Source organism: Marmota flaviventris, chromosome 10 (assembly GCF_047511675.1).
Source record: "Marmota flaviventris isolate mMarFla1 chromosome 10, mMarFla1.hap1, whole genome shotgun sequence".
In the NCBI taxonomy this organism is placed as follows: domain Eukaryota; kingdom Metazoa; phylum Chordata; class Mammalia; order Rodentia; family Sciuridae; genus Marmota; species Marmota flaviventris.
Window position 1 is genome coordinate 15,646,806 of NC_092507.1, and position 12,803 is coordinate 15,659,608.

At 56.3% G+C, this 12,803-nt stretch overlaps 1 protein-coding gene across 2 annotated transcripts in view; it reads left to right on the top strand.

The window, feature by feature from the left end:
- Positions 1-12,803, top strand: part of Alpl (alkaline phosphatase, biomineralization associated) — a 53,158-nt gene that overhangs the window by 23,643 nt on the left and 16,712 nt on the right. The gene's annotated exons all lie outside the window — the stretch shown is intronic.

Below are 12,803 nucleotides of genomic sequence, written 5' to 3' on the forward strand. Positions count from 1 at the left end.
TGGAGGCGTACCTTTGGGGTATCTCGCCAGCTACCCACACTGACGGGATGAGCTGGCTTCAAAAGAACTGGCTGCAGTATTAAGCTAAGAAACCGGTAAGAAATCATGCAACACACGGACATGAGTTTCTCAGATCAAGGGTGGGGCGGCTGTGCGACCTTAAGGGTCAGCTTGCACGCTGGACAGCACTGGAAAGAGAGCGTGCACCCAGAATCTGTTTATTTTGTGTGTGTGGGGGACACACAAAGGAGCTTCGATGGAATGTTCTTCACCAAATAAGGCAGGAGATAGGGTTTCAAAACACGGGGGTTGTCCAATCCCATTGGGTAATGCCCAAGTCTGGGGCTAGGGCAAACTTCTTTGCAGAGCAAAGGTGGAGGCCACTTGCTTCACACAGTGAGTGGAGTGCAGTGCCAGACCAAACACCCCCTTACTCAAGGCTGAGAGAGGATGCTCAGCCCACAGGCAGGGGGCCCCCCACAGGGGTATAAATTTTGTATCTGGCCAGTGGAAGCTCTCTCCCTGCTTCCTGATCATCATGACCTGAGCCCTTTACTCCACCACACTCTTCCACCATGATGTTCTGCCTCACCTCAAGCCCCAAAGAATGGGACTGGCTGTTAATGGACTGAGAACTCTGAAACGTGAGCCCCCCCAAATAAACTTTTCCTCCTCTAATTGTTCATGTCAGGTCTTTTAGTCAAAGCAGCAAGTAAGCTGACTAAAACGGAAATTGGTACCAGGAGTGGGGTTGGTGCTGGGACTAACCTGACCGTGTGGTTCAGAAGATTTTGGAGCTTTTTGGAATCTGGGAGAAGCTTCGGAAAGTTGAGTGATATGAGCTGGAAAAGCCTAAGATTGTTGTTAAGTGGAGCTTAATGGGTGTTTCTGGTGGGAGCTCAGAAGACCAGAATCTCAATAGGACTGTGGACAGTAAAGACTGGGCTCATGAGGTTTCAGAGGAAAAGGAAGACACTATTGGTAATTGGACTAGAAGCCATTCATGTTATGTTCTGGCTGAGAAGTTGCCTGTATTTTTCCCGAGTGCTGAGACTTTCTGTGAGGTTGATTTTAAAAGTGATGGACTTCTTAATCTGGCAGAAGAAATTTCTAAGCGGCATAATATTCAGGCAGTGGCATAGGTATTGCTGGAGGCTTTTTAGCCAAGTTTAAATTGTGATATTCAGGAGCAAAAAGTAGAGTAGAAATATTTGAAAAGCTTGAACTTGAAAGGTTGGAGTAAAACTGGAACTAAGAAAGTTGCAATTGTTAAAGACATCGTTACTACTAAAGAAACGCTAAAGACTTTGCCCAGAGATAATAAGAGGGCATTGCAGGAGTTGGCAAGACCACACCCAGCTCCAGATCAAGGTTGTAAAAGTGAAAATTTTCTTGAGACCAGTGGGGTCCCCTCCGTGCACTGGGTGGCCTAGGAAGTAGTTTCGCCATCTCCGCCACCTAGGCACTTAGAGGCTGCTGTAGCTGTGGCCCTTGGAGGCTTGGCAACTGCTCGAGATGGTGGCAGACCTTGGTGTCAACCACATGGGTGCTGATTCTGCAGGAATGCAGGGTCCCAGGGTTTCTGCTGAGAGAGTGACGCGTGGAGATGTGAGGAGGAAACTGAAGCCGCAGCGGAGACCCCGAGATTGAGAAGTGCCAGTAACTTGGACCATTGTCCTAAGAACGCTGCAGGAACCCATCGGAGACAAACCCAGAGAGAGGCCCCGTGGGCCGCAACCAGCAAGGCCACAGGGGCGGAGCCACACAGCCCTTTGGAGAGAACATCCTGACGCCACCCACGTGCTCCGGAAGCTGGACACGGAACAGAGGGCTTGTTTGACCAGCCGGATTTGGGTCTCGCTTGGGTCCCATCCCTTCTTTCCGTGTCCCTGTTTTTCTGAATGGGAATGTTCCTCCTGGGCCTTTATAGAGCGGATACTTGTAAATCGCTTTTGATTTTTACCGGAGCTCACCATGTGGGCTGGCCTTGAGGACCACAGAGGAGGCTGTGAGACGGACATGAGCTTCTGGGGGCCAGAGAGGGAAGATTATCATTTAGATGTGAGGTGTCCCCCAAAAGCTCGTGTGTGAGAAAATGTGAGAAGGTTCCCAGGGGGAAATGACTGGGTTGTGAGCGCCTCAGTGAGTTAGTGCCCTGATGGGATTGACCCGGTGGTCACAAGGCAGGTGGGGTGTGGCTGGAGGCCGTGGCCTTGCGGTGCACCTTTGGGGCATATCTTTTGTGTCTGGTGAGCGAGTCTCTGCCTCCTGATCACCCCGTGAGCCCTTCCCTCTACCACACTCTTCCCCAGGGTGTTCCGCCTCCCCTTGAGCCCTGGGGAATGGAGCCCGCCATCTATGGACTGAGACCTCTGAAGCCTCGAGCCCCCAGATAAACTCTTCCTCCTCTAGTGGTCGCTGTCAGGTCTGTCAGGACAGCGGGGGAACGGCTGACGAGGACATCTTGTCGGAGCTGGCTGTGGAGGCCCCACGGAGTCGGCCCTCCCTGCTTCACACATGGATCCCCCAGGACCCTGGGCAGCCCCTCTGGTCCCTGGGAGGGGAGCCCAGGAGACCCGAGCTTCCCTGCAGGGAGGAGCCCTCTGTCCGATGGGAGGGGTCCCAGGAGGCAGCAATCACGTGACGTGGGGACCATCGCAGGGCCACAGCCGGCACGGTATCCTCTCGCTGCCGGGTCCCCCACCCGGACACAGGTCACAGCCTTGCTGACGTGGGCTTCCTGTGCCTGGGGAGGCCGAGGAGGCGCGAGGTTGTCCTGGCAGAGGACGGGGTGGGGGTGGCAAGCACACTGCTCGCAGGTCTGGCCTTGGTCCCAGCCCTCCCACACTGCTGGGCCTGACCCTGAACCTCCTCCCTTTCTGGGCCCTGGTTTTCTCTTCTGACCTGGAGCTGCAGATCCCAACCTTACGGGGTTCTCAGAAGACTGAGGGAGAAGATCCCAGCACATGGTAGGTGCCCCGTCAAGAGCTTCTCCCCTTCCTGTTGATGGCTGTGTGACCCTGGCCAAGTTACTTAACTTCTCTCTGCATGGGAAGCCAGGCTAGCCTGTGCTATAGGGGGTTATCCTGAGGACAGGCACTCATCATGAGTGTCCCCATTGAACACTCGAGCACACTGAGGCCCAGGGAGGCGAGATGATGTGCTCAAGGACACACAGCCAGTGAGCCGCGGAAGCTCTGCTGAGGTGGGTGCCCTGGGTGGGACGTCACCGTCACTGGCCCTGGTCTCCTGGGGAAACTGGAGTAGGGGACTGTGGGAGAGGTGGGCGTGTCCAGGGTCACCTTGCCTGGCCAGGGACAGAGCCAAGTCTCCAGTCCAGCCCCTCCCGCACAGGGCTCAGGCCAGTCCCCCTGCAGAGGCCCACAAGGGGGCTGGGCAGAGGTCAGGGAGTTGGACCCAGAGGCTAACTCTGTGGGCCACTCCTGCTGTGTGACCTTGGGCAAGTCACCTCAGTAGAGGGAAACCCTCCCCAGGGGCCTGCGAGGCAGATACGGTGAATAGCATCTGGGCAGAGTGTACTGGGCGGTCCTGTGGCCGCTGTTCAGTCCAGTCACCCACAGAGGTGTGGTGTGGATGCCATGTACATGTGACATGGTGCAGTTGCTGGTGCCCACCTGGTCTTGTCTGAGAGTCGGAAACATCCACAGTCAAGCTGAATCGGGTTTGTTCACTTAGTTGGGTGAGCTCCTTAACCTCTCTGTGCTTTTGTTTTACTGTCTGTATAAAAGGGATAATAATAGTGTTTACCTTGCAAGTTGTTTGGGGGATTAAATGAGTCAATATAGGTGCAACATTTTGAACAGTGCCTGGAACATAGTATGGGCTATGAAAAGGTTTGCTATTATTATAAGCAACATGATGACAAATTATGTAAAACAGGGATTTTTCTAGAATACTGTTTGAAATGTTCTTTAATTGACGCAAATCATTAGTGTCTAGAATTTTGAAACACTGGTGTCTATGCTATGCCTCACTGATTGCCTTGTGGTCCCCAAATCCTTAGCTGGTTAGTGGGGAGACCTATCCCTGCCTTTGATGTGTGCTGTGTGACTCTGGGGAGGTTATGCACCCTCTCTGTGCCTTTCTTTTCTTGATGTTGTGAGGACAAGGATGGAACAGGGACTCCTCCTGGTTTCCGAGAGGCTCCCGCTGCAGGGGTGCTGGGTGGGGTGCCAGGCCTGGGGGCTGGCGACCATCTCGGAGACACAGAGCACATGTGCCACCCCCGTCCCCCACCTCTTCCCTGCTCAGCTTCCAGGCTTGGCGCGGAGCTCGGTAGCCTGGGACAGAACATGTTCCGACCGGGGGTTGGCGGAAGCCCATGTGCCCACAGAGCCACCGTCCCAGGCCTCAGGCATGGTGTCCCTGGCCCTGCACCCCTCGCTCCTGCTGCTGCTCCTCCCACAGCTGAACTCGGCCTGGCTCAGTCCTCTGCCCACAGAGCCGCACTGTGGCATGGGGACTGTCACCGTGCCCCAGGGAGCCTCAGGCCAGCTTTGGCTCTGGAACCCAGGCCCTGGGCCTGCCGCAGCTCTGCCGAGGCCTTGGGCAGATCCTGGGGCTGGCCCAGGCCACCTCCGCCTGCCGCCCGCCCACCTATCCCCCGACCCTGTCTGCGCCCTCTCAGCCTCTGCACAGGGGCCTCCAGGAGGCCGCCTCCGCCGCCTCTGCCCTGCGCCTCTGTCACAGAGCCAGCTGCACCCTCAGGAGCCAAGGGCCTCCCGCTGCTTGGGTGGGGTGGGGACCTGTCCTCCCGTCGTGCGTGGGGGCGGGTCTGGACCCCTCAGGACTCAGCCCCTGGAGGTGTCGGCCTCTGTCCTTCGTCAACCACCTGCAGGTGCCTGGTAGCGCTGGGCTCTGGGTTCTAGAATCTCGAAGCCCTTGGGCCCCGAGGAGCAGGGGCGTGGGAACCCGGGGCGTGGGAACCCGGGGCGTGGGAACCCGGGGCGTGGGAACCCGGGGCGTGGGAACCCGGGGCGTGGGAACCCGGGGCGTGCCCGGCCAAGCGGGCAGACGGGTCCCTCTGCTCCTGGCCCTCACCTGCTCCTGTGCTGCTCCTTTCACGTGTCCCCTCCCCCGTCGGAGTTACTGGCCAGCGCTCGCTCCCACCTGCCTGTCCCAGGCGCTCTCGTGTCCCTCCAGCAGCCCCCACCCCCGCTGTGCAGGTGACCGCTGCTGAGCCCAGGCGAGGCCCCGCCCTGAGTGCCCGGCTGGAGGGGGCAGAGGCAATGCCCAGGCCGCCTGGTCCAGCGCCCACTCTTGGTGCTGCTGAGCTGCCACTTCAGCCACCCGTCCCTGTGGGGCCGTCCTGCCACCACCACAGTCCCCACCAGGGTGCTGCCTGCTCTCTGGAGCTCACGCCTGGTGGGGCAGCAGCCATCTGGCTGTCTAAGGCTCTGACGACTGCCACCAAGGTCTAGGGCCCAGGTTCTGGGGGCTCAGGGCTGGACTGGGGGGGGACATCAGATGGGTGGCAGGGATCCCCTCAGTCTGGGGAGCACAGCACACTAGGTGTCGAGGCTGGGGACTCAGCAGCTTGGCACCCACACTTCTGGGCCCTCCCATACCTGTTTCCTGCTGGGCTGGGGTGCTGTCAGCGGCCAGAGGTCTGAGCCTGGCTCCATCCCCCACTCCTGGCTCCCCGCCCTCTGGGGAAGTCCCTCCTTGGATGTGACCTACAGCCCACTCTGACCAGCGCACATTCCTTTCCCGCCCCTTCACCCAGAGGCTGCTTAATGGCAGCCATAAATAACTTCCACCAGTAAATGAATAAAGTCCCGCCAGCAAGGGTGCCAGAGATGCTTGCTTGGTTGACAGGCAGATTCCACACCGCTCCCGGTGACCCTGCAGCTGAGACTTCTCTGGGCTGGTCTTCAGCGGGCTCCGGCCCAGGCAGCTGCTCCAGCCATCTGCAAGTCTGCTGCAGCAGCCCAGCCCAGCCCTACCCCATCCCTCCGCTCCCCGGGAGGAGCCAGGAAGACCAAGTAGAGCCCCAGGGACCAGGCTCCACTGGCCCCTGTGTGTCTCCCTGTCTGCAGGGGGGAGGAGCAGGGAGTCACAGCCCCTCCCAAAGTACCTCAGGTCATTACAAAGAACACTTCCATCCCCAAGAAAATTGCTCATGTACTCATCAGTCACCATCCTGTCCCTGGAACCACTGGGGACAGGACTTTTCCCACAAACACCCCGTGATTTTTGCAACCTGGTACTTTTGGGAAATCACCCAGCGGCCCCTCCAAGCCCAGGTAGTCTGGAACTCCAGCTCTGGATGGGGCTCCCCAAGGACCCCGTGAGACCCGCCAGGCCCAGGCTGGGGGCGCAAGGTGATCCTCCAGGGGTCTCATCACCTTATGAGGCTGCCTTTGAAGGTGTCCCAGGAGCTGAATGAGTCAGTGAGGGTCCCTGGGTGAGCCTGATGCAGGTGTGACCCTGGGCGGGTCCTGTGTGGGGGCTGTGAGGGCCTGGCTCAGCATCTGTGACCCAGGACCATCCTCTCCGAGGCCACTGGGGCCTTGGTTCCTGAACCTGTGTGGGGACAGCTTGGCCTCGCTAGGGTTGCTGATGAGGATTATGTTAGTGCGTGTCCAGAGCACCTGGCACACCTTGGTGCTCTCTTGAATGGAAGACCGGTGTCAGACAGATTGGGAAACAGCTTCGGGGGTGCATGGGCTGACCCTGTGTCACACAGCCAAGACATGATGGGGCTAGGGCTTGGACAGACCCGCTGGCCACCTGAGAGGGGACCCAGTGACTTCCCTGCTAAGCCTCAGTCTCCCCATCCGTCCCTGGGTTGCTGATCCCTCCTCCCGCGTGGCTGGGATTGGTGAGTGAGCTTCAGTTTGAGTCTAGGGACGGGACTGTGGGGAAGGCCCAGGGTCAGCAGGGGCAGGTGCCTGGCTTTCTGCTCTCTTGGTGAGCTCAGTGGCCCTTGTGGAGTCGGGAAGAGGGGACCTGCCTTGGCACCAGGAGGGTTGAAGCATCTCCCTGACCTGGGTATCGTCTCCTGAGGTTTCAGGAAGAAGCCAGGGCTCAGGGCACCTAGCTGTGTGTGTCCAGGGGCATCAGCTCTTGGCCTGTTTCCGAGTCTGTGGGACAGGGGCCATGGTCCCCAGCCTGACTTGTGGGATGTTCCTGGGACCCCAGAGAGACTGGGCAGGAAGCAGAAAGGGCACTCTGTGCCGGCAGCAGCTCATGCTCCATCCTGGGCCCTGACCCTCGGGTGACCACGGGCATTAGCACAATGATAAGGACCTCCCGCTGTCCTGGTGCAGGCCTGGTGCCCCCCCCCCCCGTTCAGGGCCAGCAGCTGTGTTTGAACCCTTACGCCATCGCTACGCCTCTGAGCTTCTAGCTCCAATGGAGCTGGGCATGCTGTAGGTGCTCAATGAGTACGGCTGCTTCTATTTTGGACATGGCGCAGCCTCGGTTTGGGAGTGGGCACATAGAAGGTGCTTTATCTGCACGACCTCATCCGTAATCTCCAGGTGGACAGTCTGTGCTGTCCCCATGTTTCCTGGGAACCTAGAACACAGCCAGGTATCCAGCAGGCACTCAGTAGTGAGGGACGTGTGGACAGAGGTGAATGACAAGCCTCAGGGCCCTCCCCTGAATGGAGCTGGAGTGGGGGAGGGGACCCCCGGGGCCACCCCCCCCAGCTAATCACCAGGATTAACCTGGGGATAAGGCCAGGTCCCTGCCACTGACCAGGGCTCTGGAGCCAGGGTCCAAGACCAGTGGCAGTGGGTGCAGGGTGGTCCCTCCTGAGGGCTCCCTCCCTCCAGATGGCCTTCCTGGTGCCCACCCTGAACGTGGTCCTCATGGCCGTCCTCAGCTTCCTCTTCTTCATGCTGGCCCTGGGCCTGCTCTGCTTCTTCACGGGCCGCCTGGCCGGGCCACTCAGGTAGGGACACCCCCCTGCTGAGTGTTGTTCTGTGGGCTGAGTGGCGTGGGCTGGGGCTCCCTCTCCATGGCGGGAGGCTGAGCCTGGGGTGAGCTGGGTGTTCCCCGCAGTCGCTGGCCTTCTGCTCTGTCCCCGAGCTCTCAGGTGGGGCTGTGACGCCATGTGGCGGGTCACAGGGACAACGCTGAGCGTTCTCCGTTGTCTTCTGATGGTCCTGGATCTGCGGAGACTCAGGCTGGTTCTCACCGGCTCCCAGGTGCTCCGGGGCTTAGATGCTATAGTCCCCAGGGCCCAGCCTGGCCCCTCGGCCACCGCCATGTCCTGCCAAACAGCCGCTCCTCGGGGCTGTCGTAGACAGTCAGGGCACGTAGCAGGGCCTGGCAGAGAAGGCCCGGCGGGAGGCGGCGGGTGGCGAAGGGGCTGGCGGCACCGAGGCCCCATTCTCAGCTGGTGGAACTTGGCAGAGGGCAGTGGACAGCCGGGTCCCCCGAAGCCCCGGACTGGGCACGCCCCCAGGCTGCCAGAGGCCACTGGAGCTTCCTCCCAAGAGGCGGAGGGTCTGCGAGGAGGAGCCACAGCGCCCAGGTCCCCACCCCCTCTCGGTCCTGGGCAGAGAGGAGAGGGCACCTGGTCCAGGCCAAGCCCATCCCAGTGCAGAGCCCTGGGCCCGCGCTCGGCCGCCCTGGCCTGGACGCACGGCCTGGTTAAGCCGCCTTGGCAGAGCGGCTGTGCGCCGGGCCAGGGGGCAGGTGGCCCTGGCTCTCCAGAGCCGCAGGCTGGGCACACGTGGCCACAAGGATAGCTACGCCCCCGCGGCCCCTGTCCCCCTGTTCTCCCTGAGTGAGCTCCCATTCTCGCTCCGCCCTTGCTTTATTGTCATCCCTGCTCCTTGTCCTCCCCAGAGGTCCTCGTGCTGAGGCGTCTCTGAGGCGTCTAGTAGGTCCTTGGATTTGCACACGTCGCTGTAAGTCGCGACTCGCTGGCTGTCTGTGGCCGCAGCCCTCCGTGCTGAAGCGCGACCGCCAGGGTTGATCCTGCTGCCACGTAGGGGCGCCTTCGCGCTCGGACTCCCGCATTTTCCCAGCTGTGGACGGAGAGCTTGACCACAGCGCCTGTAATCACAAGCCCTGGTGGAAGAGAATCTGCAACAGTTTTCCCAACAGCACGACGGTTTCCATAGGTTTGTGGCATAAAACCTTTTTCATAAAACCTTGGATGTAGCTCAGAGGTGGAGCGCTGGCCTAGCCAGGCCCTGGGTTCCATCCCCAGTACCAGGCAGGGAGGGAGGAAGAGGAAAAGAGAGAGAGAGCTTTTCAGTGCCCTGTTTCCCAAGGGCTGTTGTCCCCTATAGGTCTCTGTGCCCCCATTCCCTCCAGATGATCTCCTTAAGTTTCACGAGGCCACAACTGCTACCCACATGACCATGATTCCCAAATGTATGCCTCTAGCCAAGATCTCTCTTCCAAATGCCAACTGCCCATTCAATGTCTCCATTTTTTTTTTTTTTTTTTTTGTACTGGGGATACAATCCAGAAACACTTTACCACTCAGCCCCAGCCCCAGCCCTTTTAATTTTTTTTTTTTTAATTTTGAGACAGGATCTTACTAAATTCCTAGGGCCTCACTGAATTGCTGAGACTGACTTCAAACTTGTGACCCTCCTGCCTCAGCCTCATGAACTGCTGGGATTACAGGTGGCCACCACTACACCCGCTCAGTGTCTCCACTTCTTAGAGACACCGCATACTCTATATGTCCAAAGCCAAGTTCCTGATTTTTACACCACAAACTCTTCTCTGCCTCACACCTCAAGATGCCCCCCCAACCCCTGATTGCCAAAAGGCTGGACTTTCTCCCTGAATCTCAGGAACTAGAAGCTGGGGCCGTGGTGCATTCACTCCTGCAATCCCAGTGACTCCAGAGGCTGGAGGCTGGAGGATCGCAAGTTCAAGGCCAGCCTTAGCAACTTAGTGAGACCCTGTCTCAAAATAAAAACTAAAAAAAAAAAGGGCTGGGGATGGAGCTCAGTGGCAGAGTGCCCCTGGGTTGGAATCCTAGTGCCACAAAAACAAATAAATAAAAAGGAAAAAAAAAATACAGATTGGAAAAAGGATACAGGTTAAAAAAGGAAACACTGAAACGCTTGGTAGATGACATGATTATCTACATAGAAAATGCCAAGGAAGACCCACCTACACACAGAATTCCTAGAATTAGTAAGTTTGGAAAGGTCATAGGATACAAAGTAGAACATGAGAACCTGCGGTACTTCTAGGTACCAGCGATGAACAATTTCAGAAACAATATCACTTATGATAGCTTCCCCAAAGTGCAGTCCAAGGTGCCCATGTTAACAACATATCCAGATCCATCTGCTGAGGACAAAGAATGCCCATCAAGTCAAAGAATCAGTGGAGAGAGGAGCTGTGTCCCTGGTGGGAAGACACCACGCTGCAGTGACGTGACCTCTCCCACGCTCATCCACGGGTTGCATACCGTAGCAGTCAAAGGGTGAGAGCACACAGATTGGGGACCGCCAAGTTTAGGGATAGGGGGACGGCTGATCACCAAGAGACTGCGCCAGAGGCTTTGGGGCTGCCCAGCTGTCCTGGGTCTTGCCTGTGGGGTGGTAAGAAGAATCTACTCCTGCGTCAATCTCCCATCACCAGTTGAAGAAAAGGAAGCCCTGTCCAGGGGGGGTCACTGGTGGTCGCCACATTGCTAATTCTGGAATCAGAAGGCCTGTGGTCAAGGTTCTGAATGCCACCTTGTCGTTTGTAACCTTGAGCAAGTGGCTTCTCCTCTGAGAGCCTTGGTCTGTAAGAGGAGATCATCAGTTCTCTGTCCACGGCAGGGGCCATCAGTGAGGAGTCATAGTGAAAGTCTTACACACCATGGAGGGCCGTGCGGGCCTGTTTGCACACTGTCTCTGTCCTTTATAGATCATTTCTATAAACTCCCGAAGAGTAACTTTTTTTTTTAATACCAGGATTGAACCCAGGGGTGCGCAACCACCGAGTCGCATCCCCTGCCATTTAAAAAAAAATTTTGAGACAGGGTCTTGCTAAATTGCTCAGGGCCTTGCTAAGTTGCTGAGGCTGGCTTTGAACTCTCCATCCTCCTGCCTCCGCCTCCCAGGCTGCTGGGATTACAGGTGTGCGCCACCGCACCCAGCTCCAAAGAGTGACTTTTACCCTATTGAAGTATAACACACACCCAGAAAAGTGTCCCTAGTGTGAACTAGCAGCCTGTTGGATTTTCGAACAGAACCCACTGGCGTGACCAGCACCCCGATCAATCAACAGCGCAGCTGCACTGGGAAGCTCCCCCGTGCTCCTGTCAGCCTCCACACCCTGCAGGGGAGCTTTGTCCTGTCCTCTGACGCCCTCCATGGGGTTCTGTGCTTTGGATCATGGAAGCCACACTGTAGGTGCCCTTAGTCATCTTCCCTGGCTCAAACATAGCCATGTTGTTGCACGGAGCTGTCCATCATTCCGACTCCACCCTCAGGGGTCCAAGGTCATGAGCCCAGTATGTTGTTCCAGCCTGATGTCGTGGGCACTGTGAAGCGGCCCTGAAGAGGGCTGATGGCAAGGCTCTGTTGGAGCGAGGTGGGTCAAAGGGCTCGTGTATGATGCTCAGCTTTGCGGGGTGCTGCTGGCTCCCCAGTGTTGTACCTGTCGACGTTCCACCAACACGCTCCAGTCTCCCCAACACTTGCACTTTTCTGCACACGCAAAAGAGAGATTTTTGGATGCTTCTCCCCTCCCCCGCCAACTCCTCTCCCCCGACTCCCCTCCTTAGCGCCCTGGCTTTCCACTGGGGTAAATATTAACTGTGCCAAGCACAGAGATAAACAAAGGCAAAGTCCCTGCCCTTGGGTATCCCCTGAGCAGAGGCCCAAATGGACCAGGAAAGAAATGTTTTGAAATCAGAGAAGTACTTGAAGTGAGTAAAGTGGCCTGAAGTTCAGAGGTCAACATCGGGATGAGTGACAGTCCTGGCGGCCTCCTAAAAGGGGGAACTTTGGTTTTTTTAAACTATGGTGAATAATGATGTTTTAATACATTTTATAGCAATTTAATGATATTTCTTCTGGTCGTAGAATTTGCTATAGAATCTTTAGCAACTAAAGTCAAAGAAAAAATTTGGAAATCATCTAGAATTTCACCCCTCAATGTCAAGTGCGGTCAGATGTTCGGTGTGCACCATTTCCTTTCAGTTCCGGCCCCCTCTGCCCACAGTCCTGCCCCAGGACCCTTGTCATTGAGGTTGAAACACAACCCCTTTCTCTAGGGACAAGAGAGACTTCTCATCTTTCACAACACCTTTCTAACGGTGGTATCTGTGTCATTTCCTTTTCCCAGAGCAAATGGAATAATCATTAAAATCTTGGTTTTGGTTGAAATAACTATTTCCCAGTGAAACTCTTGCCATGTAAAATTGCACATCAGTTCACACACAACAGGGCTAGTCCATTTCTCAGCTGCCAGTGGCGTTGTCCCTTGTGATCCCAACAGGATGACCACGGTTTGAGAACATTCTTAAGCCATTAATACATGCTCATTTCAGGCAGCTTGGAAAATCAAAAAAAAAAAAAAAATTAAAGAGGAAATAATCATTCGTAGTCCCACCACCCAGAGAAAAACTGCAATGGTCCGTGTGTTTCCTCCCGTCTTTTTTTTTAATTAATAATACTGTTCAATATATTATGAAACTGGGCTGGGGATGTCACTTGTGGCTTGCCTACCATGCATGAAGCCTTGGATTCAACCTCTAGCACCAAAGAATGAATGAATGAATAGACAACAAATAAATGTCACATCCCAACACAGAAGAAAATGTAAGAAATATAGAAAAGACAATGAAAAAAATAACCTAA